General features: G+C 36.9%; 1 long non-coding RNA gene across 1 annotated transcript; it reads right to left on the reverse strand.

Annotated features, from left to right (window-relative positions):
• Positions 1-283: 283 nt before the first annotated feature.
• On the reverse strand, positions 284-2,218 carry LOC140958352 (uncharacterized). The gene is made up of 4 exons (XR_012171770.1): positions 2,005-2,218; positions 1,841-1,896; positions 641-682; positions 284-560 (listed from the first exon to the last, which is right to left on the reverse strand). It is a non-coding gene; the product is annotated as an uncharacterized lncRNA (long non-coding RNA).
• Between the last annotated feature and the right edge of the window lie 9,151 nt (positions 2,219-11,369).

Consider the following 11,369-nt stretch of genomic DNA (forward strand, 5'->3'; position numbering starts at 1 on the left):
TGATCGATTAATCAATTCCCTTGGGTTAGGGTCGATTGAAGTTTACTGATCCCCACATCTAGCGCCTCAACTATATTTTTCTTCCTATAGGGTATCACGATATCACAGACGAAAGGGGGGTGGGGGTGTATTTTTCTCAAGGAATCAATCAATCAGAGCCTAAACAGTTTCTTTTATATCATAGCATTACATGGAGTTAAGGCATAGTTTATTGTCATTCATCTTCATACAAAATCAAATTCCAACAAGAGATGGAACATAATCATGTTGCACAAGATCAGCATAGTAGGTTTCTCAAACAAGATGGCTGCATTTGTAAAGTTTTACATCAAAAGGTTTCACGACTGGTTTGGTTTCACAAAATCGTCATTCAATGATAAACAAAAGCCAACAAGTTTAAACCCATTACCGGAATTCATAACATGACAACATAATGAGGAAAAATCTGTCAATTGAGTCGTTTGGTTTTCTAATGCGACTCATTTTTTGCCACTTTTCTTAAGACCAGAACCTCCAAATGATCCCTTTTGCTGAGCCTTTGCCTTGAGTTCCTTGAGTGCCTGGCAAGAACAATGTTCGAACAATTATTGGCAAGAAACAATGCAATGAAGCAGAAATCCTTGGAGAAAGATAACTTCACCTTTTCTTCATCCTTCTTCTTTTGAAGATTAGCCTTGTCGACCTGCAAATGAAATGATCCATGACATTCCAAAGCTACAGAGAAACAGAAACACAGGCAAGGAAATCTTTGGCAGGTGCCAAAAAATCAAGCGTATTGACACATCGATGTTATTTTCTTTTGCTTACTTCTCTTAACTTTTTCTGGGGATAATCAGGGGAGATATCAAAGGAATTTCAACAATCTAGGCAAATAAAAGAATTTTACGAGCAATCATGTGCAGCAAGTAGAAAGCAACAAAACGAATAATCAAGCAATAATATGATACACATACAAGGCAGTCCTGGCATTGAGGCAGCTTCTTCAACTCATTGAATTGCAAACATCTAACTACATAATTGGATTTATAATTTCAGTAAGGAAAATATTAGAGCCATTTTTTTCCTTCATTTATTTGAAAGGGAAGAAGAACTCAAGAAGTAATTAAATTCTTTGTACAAAGATAATCCTTATGATATGCATGAATCATTTACACATTTGTCTGATCCATATTTTCATCATTCTCAAATCCACATTTCAGTCCAATAAAAACGAGATGAAATTTAGTTTCAATGCTTATCCTCCTCTCAGCACATTGGAAACCAAACAGCAATTAGATGATATTTAAAACTAATCTCATTTTGTGTAACACCAATTTAATGTAATGTTGGAATTGCGGGAAGAAGTTACTACCTGAATAACTCATAGCTGCCACCATGATTAAAACAAAAGATGCATAAATACGATAATCATTGTTTGAAACTACAGGAAGTAATATTAATTCTTTAAGGAGTCGCATTTAAATAGCAGTGCGGCAGTCGCAATAATTAGCTACCCATTGTAAAAATGACCAAAGCTATTATCTAAAGATGCAAATCTGGAAACACATATCCTGCACGAATCGTACTGCAACAGCGATCCCCTGTTTGGGCTGGACCAGGCAGCAATCGAAACTTAATTTATTGAAAAATATAAAGGAATTTTTTTGAATAAATTACAATTTCCACTAAGCTATAGCAATTCAATTAAATTTCCACACTTATCCAAAGAGGGAAAAATGCACACAAGAAGACATATATCAACTAAATTGTACACCTACTCTATATATGAAAAAATCATCGCAATTCCCTAATCGCAACACAAAACTTAAAGATTCATACTTATTAAATCAAGAATCAATACCTCGTCGTATTCTTTCTTTTCCGACTTGGGTTGCTTCAAAGGCTTTGCTTTTCCTCCTGGTCAAACGCGAAAGAGAGCACGTATATCATCCAAAAAAACAAGGAAAACAAACGCAAATCGGTAAAATACAACAAGATTCGACGAATTTCACAGTTCGCAATCACCTTGCTTGGTAGACATCGTTGTATTCTAGGGTTAGGACACAGTGAAACGAGAAAAATATCCACCAAATGAAAAAAATAGGGAACCCTAAACCAATCGAGAAATTTGTTGCTTTGAACAAAGGGAAAGAAAAATTAGAAACGGAGCTAACGAATTTACGAAAACCCTTTGCCCAATTTTTGGGTGAGGGTACTATCGGTAGATAATATTTCACCCACTGCCCGAATCTGCATACTTGTTCTTAGGGACGTAAACGAACCAAACTGTTTGTGAGCTATTCGAAGTTCCATTCGATAAAAGCTCGTTTGAGCTCGTTTAATGAGGCTCGTTAAGATAAACAAACCAAACTCAAGCTTTACAGTACTCAGCTCGTTAGCTCGTGAACATGTTCGTTGGTAAGTTCATGAGTAGTCTTTTAGATAAAAAAATAATAGTTTTGATATTTGATATATTGATTTTGCATATTATTTATGAAATATATAGAAAAATCTATTAAATTTATTTATTATAAAAAATTTACAAATTTTAATAAGAATAATATATTTTTCTTTAAATATATAATTTACTTTTTAATTAATTTAATGAAAATTTAAATGTATAATTCATATTTATTAAGCTTGTTTAGGCTCGATAAAGGCTTGAATAAGCTCGTGAGCCATGCATATATTCGTTAAATAAAGCTCGAGCTCGGCTCGATTATAAATGAACCAAGCTCAAACATTCAAGATTTCGGCTCGGCTCGACTCGACTCGATTACATCTCTACTTGTTCTGCACAGCTTGTGAGGGTGTTCACATCAGACTGTTATTTTTTAAATTTTTTTCTTTTGAAAAACTTGAAATTTAAAAAAATATATATCTCTTGTTGGAGCCGCTCTTCTTGTTCAATTATTAAACGGATGTTGGAATAATTGCAAATCCAAAAATTTCAAATTTCATGTTCACCAAAAAAGAGGGAAATTTGAGAGAAAACAAGTCCTGAAACAGTCATAGGTGCGCTTGTCACGTTATCACATTTGTCGTGCCTTGTTCGGCCGAATCACCACCACGATCCACGACCCTATCCAATTAGTTACAAATTATTGTTTGACTTCTAATTACAGCCCTACACCACCGTTGGAATTTATTAGTTTTAGAGTTTGATAAACTGACCAGTAACTTATCAAAAGACTTGAACTGAACCAATAACTGAATTGGAAAAGCGTAATTGAACTGAATGAGACTTATCAATTTAATAGACCAAGTAGAACTGAAGTAAAACTAAAGTTCTCCAAGGAATTTATAAAGTTTCAAAATGATGAATTGAAGATTGACCGTTACCAGATCTTTAGAACTGAATGTGTGTTTTCGTAGAACTAGTACTATTCAAACTGGAATGTTCAAACTGAAAGGACATCAGTTAGAACTTATGTAATCTAGTTGAACTGATCAATCGACCAGTTTGACTCCATATCAATTAGTCGTGTAATCAGTTGCAATTTGAATCTCTGCAGACAAACTGACAGTCCGTACAAAAGCAGAACAAATGAAGCATAACAGTCTCATACATCATACCTCTGTCAGAAAAAGCCAACTACATGGATTGAAAGATGATTCAACATATATTAATCATTTAATGCATTCAATATAACATATGGAATCAAAGACTATATATAACTGATGAGTTCAGTTGTGAAAGAGGTTAGGGATTACGACCAATAACAACAACGATAACAAATCACTAAGTTGCGATTCACTTTCGATTTTATTCAGTCTACAAATCGCAAACCTAGCTCATACTTCATTGATTTATTCGTAGAATTCATGCTACTTTATTCAGTTATCAACTGATAAGTGAAAAGAAAAGCTAAGAATTTCAGTTTGTCATTGTTTAAGTCCAACAAAAGTTGGTTATTACATTTTGTTATAATCAATCAAAATTATTTAGCGTATTCTTATTCTTGAGATAGAAGAGGTGATGTAGAAGCATTTGAAGTATCTGAACATCCACAAAAATCTGTGTCCATCATTTTACTTATTCTATTATCTCTCTATTATGCCACTATATTCAACCTATCTTTCAGTTTGTTTCCCCACTACTATTATTAGTTAACTGATCGATAAAGACATATGATTTCATGATTAGTTCGTCAAAGAACTGATTCATATTTGAAAAAGATTTCAAAAGCTGAAGTGTTTATTCCACCCCTCATCCTTAACCCTTAACCCTTAACCTATATTTACCGATCATATCAAGTGGTATCAGAGCGCTTAAAATATTGTCTTGAGTACTTTCAAACAGTCACATCTAATACCCATGTATTCATTCAATAAAATTCCTATGTTTTCCATAGAGGAATTTGATAACTAGAAAATTAGTATGTAGGCTCATCTAGTTGCACTAGATGATGATATGTGGTATTTAATAACTGATGGACCAATGACAATAATGAAAGTAAACACTACAGTTGCTCTAACTAATGGAGCACCTCATCGCATATAGAAGCCACGCGATGAGTGGACAACTGAAGATAAAAGGAAGGCAAATCTGGATAATATTGCCAAAGATATTCTCTATGAGACGCTGGACAAGGAACACTTTCATCAAGATCAAAATGTGCAAAATTACTGAAGAAATTTGGGAGAAGTTGATCCTGTAAGTTCTAGGAAATTCGAACTACGTAACTTGACTACATGCAATCTATAGTTTTACCAAAATATTTTTTTAATTATTATCATGAATTTAATGCATGATAATTGCGTGATTTATTAAAGTTTCATGCATAAGGGTTTTCAGTAGTTTTTTTTCGCGTTCGAACGAGGAACGGAGACTGGAGATAATTAAGGAAAAATGTTTTTATTAAATAATTATTCAATATATGGTGTAAATACGTGAGATTTTCGAAAATGGGCCTAGGTGGAGTATTTTTTACTCTCCGGGTCATATTTTAAACCGGTACGCAAATTTTAGCGAGTCGAGGGACTTTTTGAGGTGCGACATCTACTCATTTTAAAGTGAAGAAATATTTTTTTTTATTAAAGCTCGCATTTTTAAAATAACATTAAAATGTTTCGCATGCATGCACTCTACAGAAAAATATAACATTTAAAACTGATCTTAAATATTTGACAGTAAAAATAGTGCAGTTTAAATTAACCAAACTCATCCAAAATCATACTTAAACATAAACGAATAAAAATCTTAAAATCATCAACGTATGAAAATGTTTATCTCCTCTCAAAACTCGTAAATCATAATGCGGAAAACATGCGGTCCTCGGGTCATGTCACCGCACTAAGTCTACCTACAAAGAGTTCGACACCTCCAGTCCCCTCATCAACAAGCTCACCTGCATCACACACGCCTAGTGAGTCTAAAGACTCAACACACCTGTACCAGGAATAACAAGTATATATACATGGCACACAGCAGTGAAAAATACCATACTCAACATATCTTTCATGAACTTAAAACCATAACATAAACGTGTCGTGTAAACTCGTGACATGTCAAAGCATGTCATCATATACATATACATTTTGTTTCAATTGAATTCAGTTCATTACTTGTGACTTTCGTATCAGCTCTATTCGATGGATCCATCTAAGTGTAACCACGGTACCGGGTGACGGGGACATCAGCGACAGCATTACCCGTCCACTGAGCCTTGGCCTCAGCTCATCATATCTCATGTCATCGTATACATATACATCGTCAATCACAACCAATTCTCATCCTTCAAAAAATATCATCATATTCACCACTTATTAAAATCATGCATATACGTAACTTTTTCCTTAAAACCAAGCATGCACCGTATTTATCATAATTTCACAAAAACATCATAAACATGATGCATAAACATTTAAAATATGATAAAATGTGCTCAAGGCGCTGCCAGGACCAAAATCTCCCCTGGGTGCAAAATGACCATTTGCCCTTGGAAACCCAAAATGACCTTTTTACCCCCGGACCTCTAAATCATGACTCGAAACTTACCGAACTCCTTAAAACATCCCAAAACATAAATAAATGTATTTTTTAGACGTAAACTTGAGCCCGTTTCAAAACTTATTCGATTCGTTTTAAAACTTGAACTGGAGTCCTGGTTTTAACCCGAATCGACTAGAAACTTAACCAAAATTTTCCCAACTTTTTACAACCCCTTAAAAACACTTAAAAGACCCGAAAACCATCAAGTCTAAGCCCCTAAATCTCTCGGCCATGACCTGCAAGGTGCTGAACAATTTTCCTAACTCACACACGTAACCCCCCAAGTGCAACCCTATCCATGTTTTCTTCCCTAACCCAAAACCAAATGTACCAGCCACGACTCAGCCTATCCTAGACCACCCTAGGACTCCTCTGGACCCAAAGAAACCACAGACAGACCCCCATGCAAGGAACACAGCTAATACACTCGAGGCTTACTCACAAGAGCATGACGCAACCGATCTCATTAACCCATGCCCAATCGCCTACGGGGCTTGTTCCAGCAGCGCTCGGGCCTTCCTAAGCCGTGGCTCAGATCCACCAGGGCCTGGTCCATGGCTTGGTTCGGCCCTTGTGCCGCTGGTTCAAGTAAATCGGCCGACCTCCTCACCAACGAGCTTACTGCTTCAAGGGACACGCTCAACTTTTCCTCGACTCGACAAAGCCTAGTATCAAGCTTATACACCCCTTTTTCCTCGATGATTACAGACCTACAGCGTCACCAACCAGCAGCCCTTTCGCAACAGATCATCAAAAACGTGAGTGAATGGGAAGAAATACATAAACTGAAGCAAAGAAAACTGAACATCCTTCATGCATCATGCTGGATCGAAAATTTCACACATAAATAAACACACGTCAACATATATACAGCGTATATGATGCGGAAATGAAAGTACGTAGCATTCCTGATGATTTCTACGCACGGACATCGAAGAACGAGAGTCGGGGGAGTGCCGGAAGAATTTATTTTGCAAGAAAAAGGTATGGCCGAAGCCTTGCTAAGGAGAGGATGCTGAAAGCTGACGTGAATACCGAGTGGAGGGGAAGGTGTCAGCTAGTGCAAAAATAAATAGGTTTAGTGGGTGATTAGGTAATATTAAATAGTTAATTAACAAGATAATGGGCCCTAAATTGTCTTTTAAAAATTCTAAAAGAGTTTTAAGCCCAATAAGCTTAAAATTAGGCCCATTAAATCTAAATACACTATCGAAACATATTTTGTGTTGGCATGTTTTTGAAAATATTACCCGAATCCTCCAAAAAGTCCTCCGACTCGATAAAATTTGTGTACCGCTGAAAAATATGCTCTGACGGGTAAAAATACCCAACAAATCCCGTTTCGTGAAAAATACATTTAAAACATCTTATATTAATTAATAAAAATTAATCATTTAATAAAAATAATTTTTCTGATAATTCCCTGGTCTCCGTTCTTTGTTCGAGCGCGAAATACAACTTAAAATCCTAATGCATGAAACTTTAAATGAATCATGAATTAAAACACAAATTAATAAAATACACATGTATATAATGCTTTAAAATAATTTAATAAAATACCAAAGAAATTTAATAACTTGAATGCATGTGGTTCACGTGGACCTTCAAATTTTCGAGACGTTACATGAAGGTTCGGGCAATATTTTCAAAAACGTACCTAAGTGAAATATTTTTGGGAATGTTTTTGGACTTAATATGATTATTTTATTGCTTAATGGGCCTAAAATCCTTTTAACCCCTTTAATTGTAATTAAGGTCCCATTAACACTTAATATTATAACTTAAACTCCATAATTAAATCCTAAACCTAATTTATACATGTTGGCCGTCCCCTCCCTCATTCATTAGCAGCACCAACTCGAAATTTACAGCAGCCCTTCGAGTTTCTCTCTAGTTTTTAAAAGAAATCCCACCCCGTCTCTCCGGTGTGCTCCCTACGCGAAGATACCTAAGGTTTCGAGCGTATAAACGTAAAGACACACCCTAAATCCTTTTTTTTCTCGTCATTCACGCTATTATATGCTGATGCGTGTGTGTTGACATGAGGAATGCATAGAAATATTATGTTGCATCATTTTTGCATAGTTTTGTCCCGAAATATGCATACGCTTGACATGTACTCACGTTTTTCCTTGGCTTTCATGCAAGGGCTGCTAGATATAAGTTTTTAAGGGCCATGTATGCTGAGATGTAAGGTGTCAAGGTGCTGGAGTCGAGAGTTGGTCGAGTTATGGTGAGGGCCGATCGAGTCTCTACAAGTGCTGGAGTTTATGGTTGAGCAGGTGAGGAGAAAAAGGGAGCACGGCAAGGAGGGGCTGAAACAGGCCATGGTGCTGTCAAGGAGGTTCCAAACTGACGCTTAGGGGAGGTCCATGCATGGCTGGCCTTGGGTAGAAGAGATTCCAAGAGCTAGGAGTCAGTTTAGGACGAAACAGTGACTAGATAGGGTTTTTTCTTGAGGTACGTAGGGGTGCGCGTGCATGGGGCCAAGGGCAGTGCTTAGGTCGGTCTAGGAAGGTATCGAGGTATAATATGATTGTTTGGTTCGAGGTTGGCCCGGTCTAGTTTGGGCTAGGATCAAGTTCTCGCGGGTTAGATAAATAGGGTTTTGGGTGCTCATGTGCAGAAAATCCCAGCAGGTAGCAGCGGGTTTTAAGGGGTTCAAAATGGCTGGAATTGTGTTGTTTAGATGCTAGTAGGGTGTGAATAAGTGGTGGTTAAAATTTGGGAAAGTTTGATTAAGGTTCGGGTTGATTCGGGTTAAAAACGAGACCCCAGTCTAAGTTTTAAAAAGAATCGTATAAGTTATAACACGGGCTCGAGGTTACATATAGGAAATTATTATTAATATGTTTCGAGGTGTTTTGAGGAGTTGTGTTGGCTTCGAATCGAAATTTTGAGGTTCAGAGGTAAAATGGTCAATTGTGGTTTCCAAGGGCAAATTGGTCACTTTGCTCCTGGGTCGAGTTAGCAGTCTTGGCAGTGCTCTGATCAATAAATTACATGTTTTAAAAGTATATGTTACCACGAACATGACTTGTGATGTCCTTAACTCCTAATTGTTATTACAATGTTATTACAATGTAATTTGATTAGGGTTAATTAATTACAGCAGAAAACGAGTTTAATTTTTCTTTACAATGAGTCCAAAACATATATTTGAATACTAAAATAGTATTTCATCTCACATCATAAACTATTCCCACACATACTCAAAATCACACATAATCAAAATCAAATACATACAAACAACTCATATCCTCGGAACATGCCCCGGTATATAGATACATATATACACTGGGATAACCCCTAAAACTCAAATCACACGTGACTCCCTCCCGTTCAGTAATTGGTTCCTTGGATGACTCTGATTGAGCTCGAGAAGTCTGAGCTTGCTCCATTGACGTTGGGCTTTGGGAATTTACTGGAATATACAATTGTTGATCAATTTCCCAATTTTTGATCTCCATCTGCAAGGATAAGAGATCCGAGTCCTGCTCCTGAAAAACTGCTCTGTCATTGTAGGCAATTGGACTGATCGGATCATAATTCTTTCTTTGCTGAGCTGTTACTTCAGCTAGCTTCTTTACACGCATCAGATCAAAGAAATAACTTCTCCTCTTTAGTACTTGAGCAATGGTGACAGCTTTGACTGTCTTTAGGACGATTTTCTCCAAGGCGATGAATTTATTCAAAACTGATGTTTTCTACAAACGCCTGGCAAATAATTCTGTCCTAAATCTGACCCATTCATCATAAACTTCCAACTTCAATTTAGAGAACTCATTTATTTCAATCAAGATAATATCGATATGAGTCTGAATGGGGTTGGTTGGCCTGGGCTCTTCAATCAACTTGCCCTTGCTTTTAGGATTAGTTAGGGCGTGAAACATGCTCAACCTTGAGGCGGTGGCATTCACCTTTTCTCTAATCATCACACCCTTTGGTCTAGCCAGTGGTAAGACAGTTGGTATGGCGACAGTGATGAGTGGTGCTCTGACTCCAGTAAGTTTCAGTTTGCCACCAGATTCGGTGACTCTCTGCATTGGAGGAACAGTTAGAGTATGTTGCTGAGTCTTTTCGGCTGCTGATGTAACTGGAACAGTCCTAATAGGTACAAAAATAAGAGGCAGTTCAGCTCCAGTTGGTGTCAACCTTTCAGCTAGAACAGCTTGTATAACAGCTAGTTTGGTCTTTTGGGACCTTGGCTTATTCGTAATTTTCGAAGATGGGTTTTCTCCGAATCAGTTTCGTTGACAATCAGTTTCTTTTTTATTGTCTTCTTCTTAGCCAAGTCCTTAGTCTTTGCCATCTTAACTGATTTGGGATCTTCCTGCATCCCAATCTCCTTCTTCACCTTGAAAAAACTAATCAGGAGATATGTCCAGCTTAGTCTTTGGCTGCTGAAAATTTTTGGCATTGAAGACTTTAAATTTGGATGACTTCTCAGCTAAGTCATCCACATACCATTATTCTTCAGTAGGTAGCTGAGTGGCACAGCATAACCGTTGGATTTCTTGGAAAACTGAACCATGAATGTTGAATGTGATTGTAGACTAGTTCAATCTCCTTCCCTTCAAGATAGCAGTCATCACTTGAAATTTCTCAAGGGTTGGGGCAGCAAATGAGCCTGCCTTGGCAAGTACACCTTGGCCACTATATCAGCCATCAACTGAATTTTTTGCTTCAGCTCCTTCTTAGAATCAGAAACTTTGATTTTCCTCCCATCAGCCGACAAGAGAGTCTGCATCTCTTCAATATCAGCAATCTTCATCTCACAAAAATGAGATAAACCATCTGAAGGTAGCTAGAAGAGAGAACTGCAAGATTCTTCATCTATTGTCAGCATCTGGTTATTGACGGTTGAGATGATTTTGCCGTCAGTAGAGATAGTGATGTTGACATAGATTTGTTGAACTACCTTTGGTTAAATTTGTTGGGTTGCCAATCCAAGAAATTTCTTCAGGCCAGCTGCTTTGAGTTTCAGAAAAACACCTCGAACTTCTTCTTATTTGACTGAATAACTGATTCGAAGTCAATAGCCATTGCGTTGAGAATATAGGCGGTAGTTTGGATTGCCATTTTTCTTGATTTTTCATTTTCTGCAAAGAAAAATGCTTTGAGTGTTTGAATGCTCTGAAATTTTGAAGCTCTGAGAATTAGAAATAACGTAAAGAAAAGAAACTGAATAAGAGCGGCCGATTAATTATGTTAGTAACTGTTCAAATTTTTGGACACATGTTAGTCCAATATTAATTTGAATAAAATAGTACGTGTGTACGTGTGAATAAGTTGCTTGGACTACGTGGGGCCACGTTGTCAATACTATACAATGAATGACATAATTAAATGCATAATTTTAACAGTCACATCACTTAATGTGGAATTTCATCGA

Source organism: Primulina huaijiensis, chromosome 15 (genome assembly GCF_012295235.1).
Source record: "Primulina huaijiensis isolate GDHJ02 chromosome 15, ASM1229523v2, whole genome shotgun sequence".
In the NCBI taxonomy this organism is placed as follows: domain Eukaryota; kingdom Viridiplantae; phylum Streptophyta; class Magnoliopsida; order Lamiales; family Gesneriaceae; genus Primulina; species Primulina huaijiensis.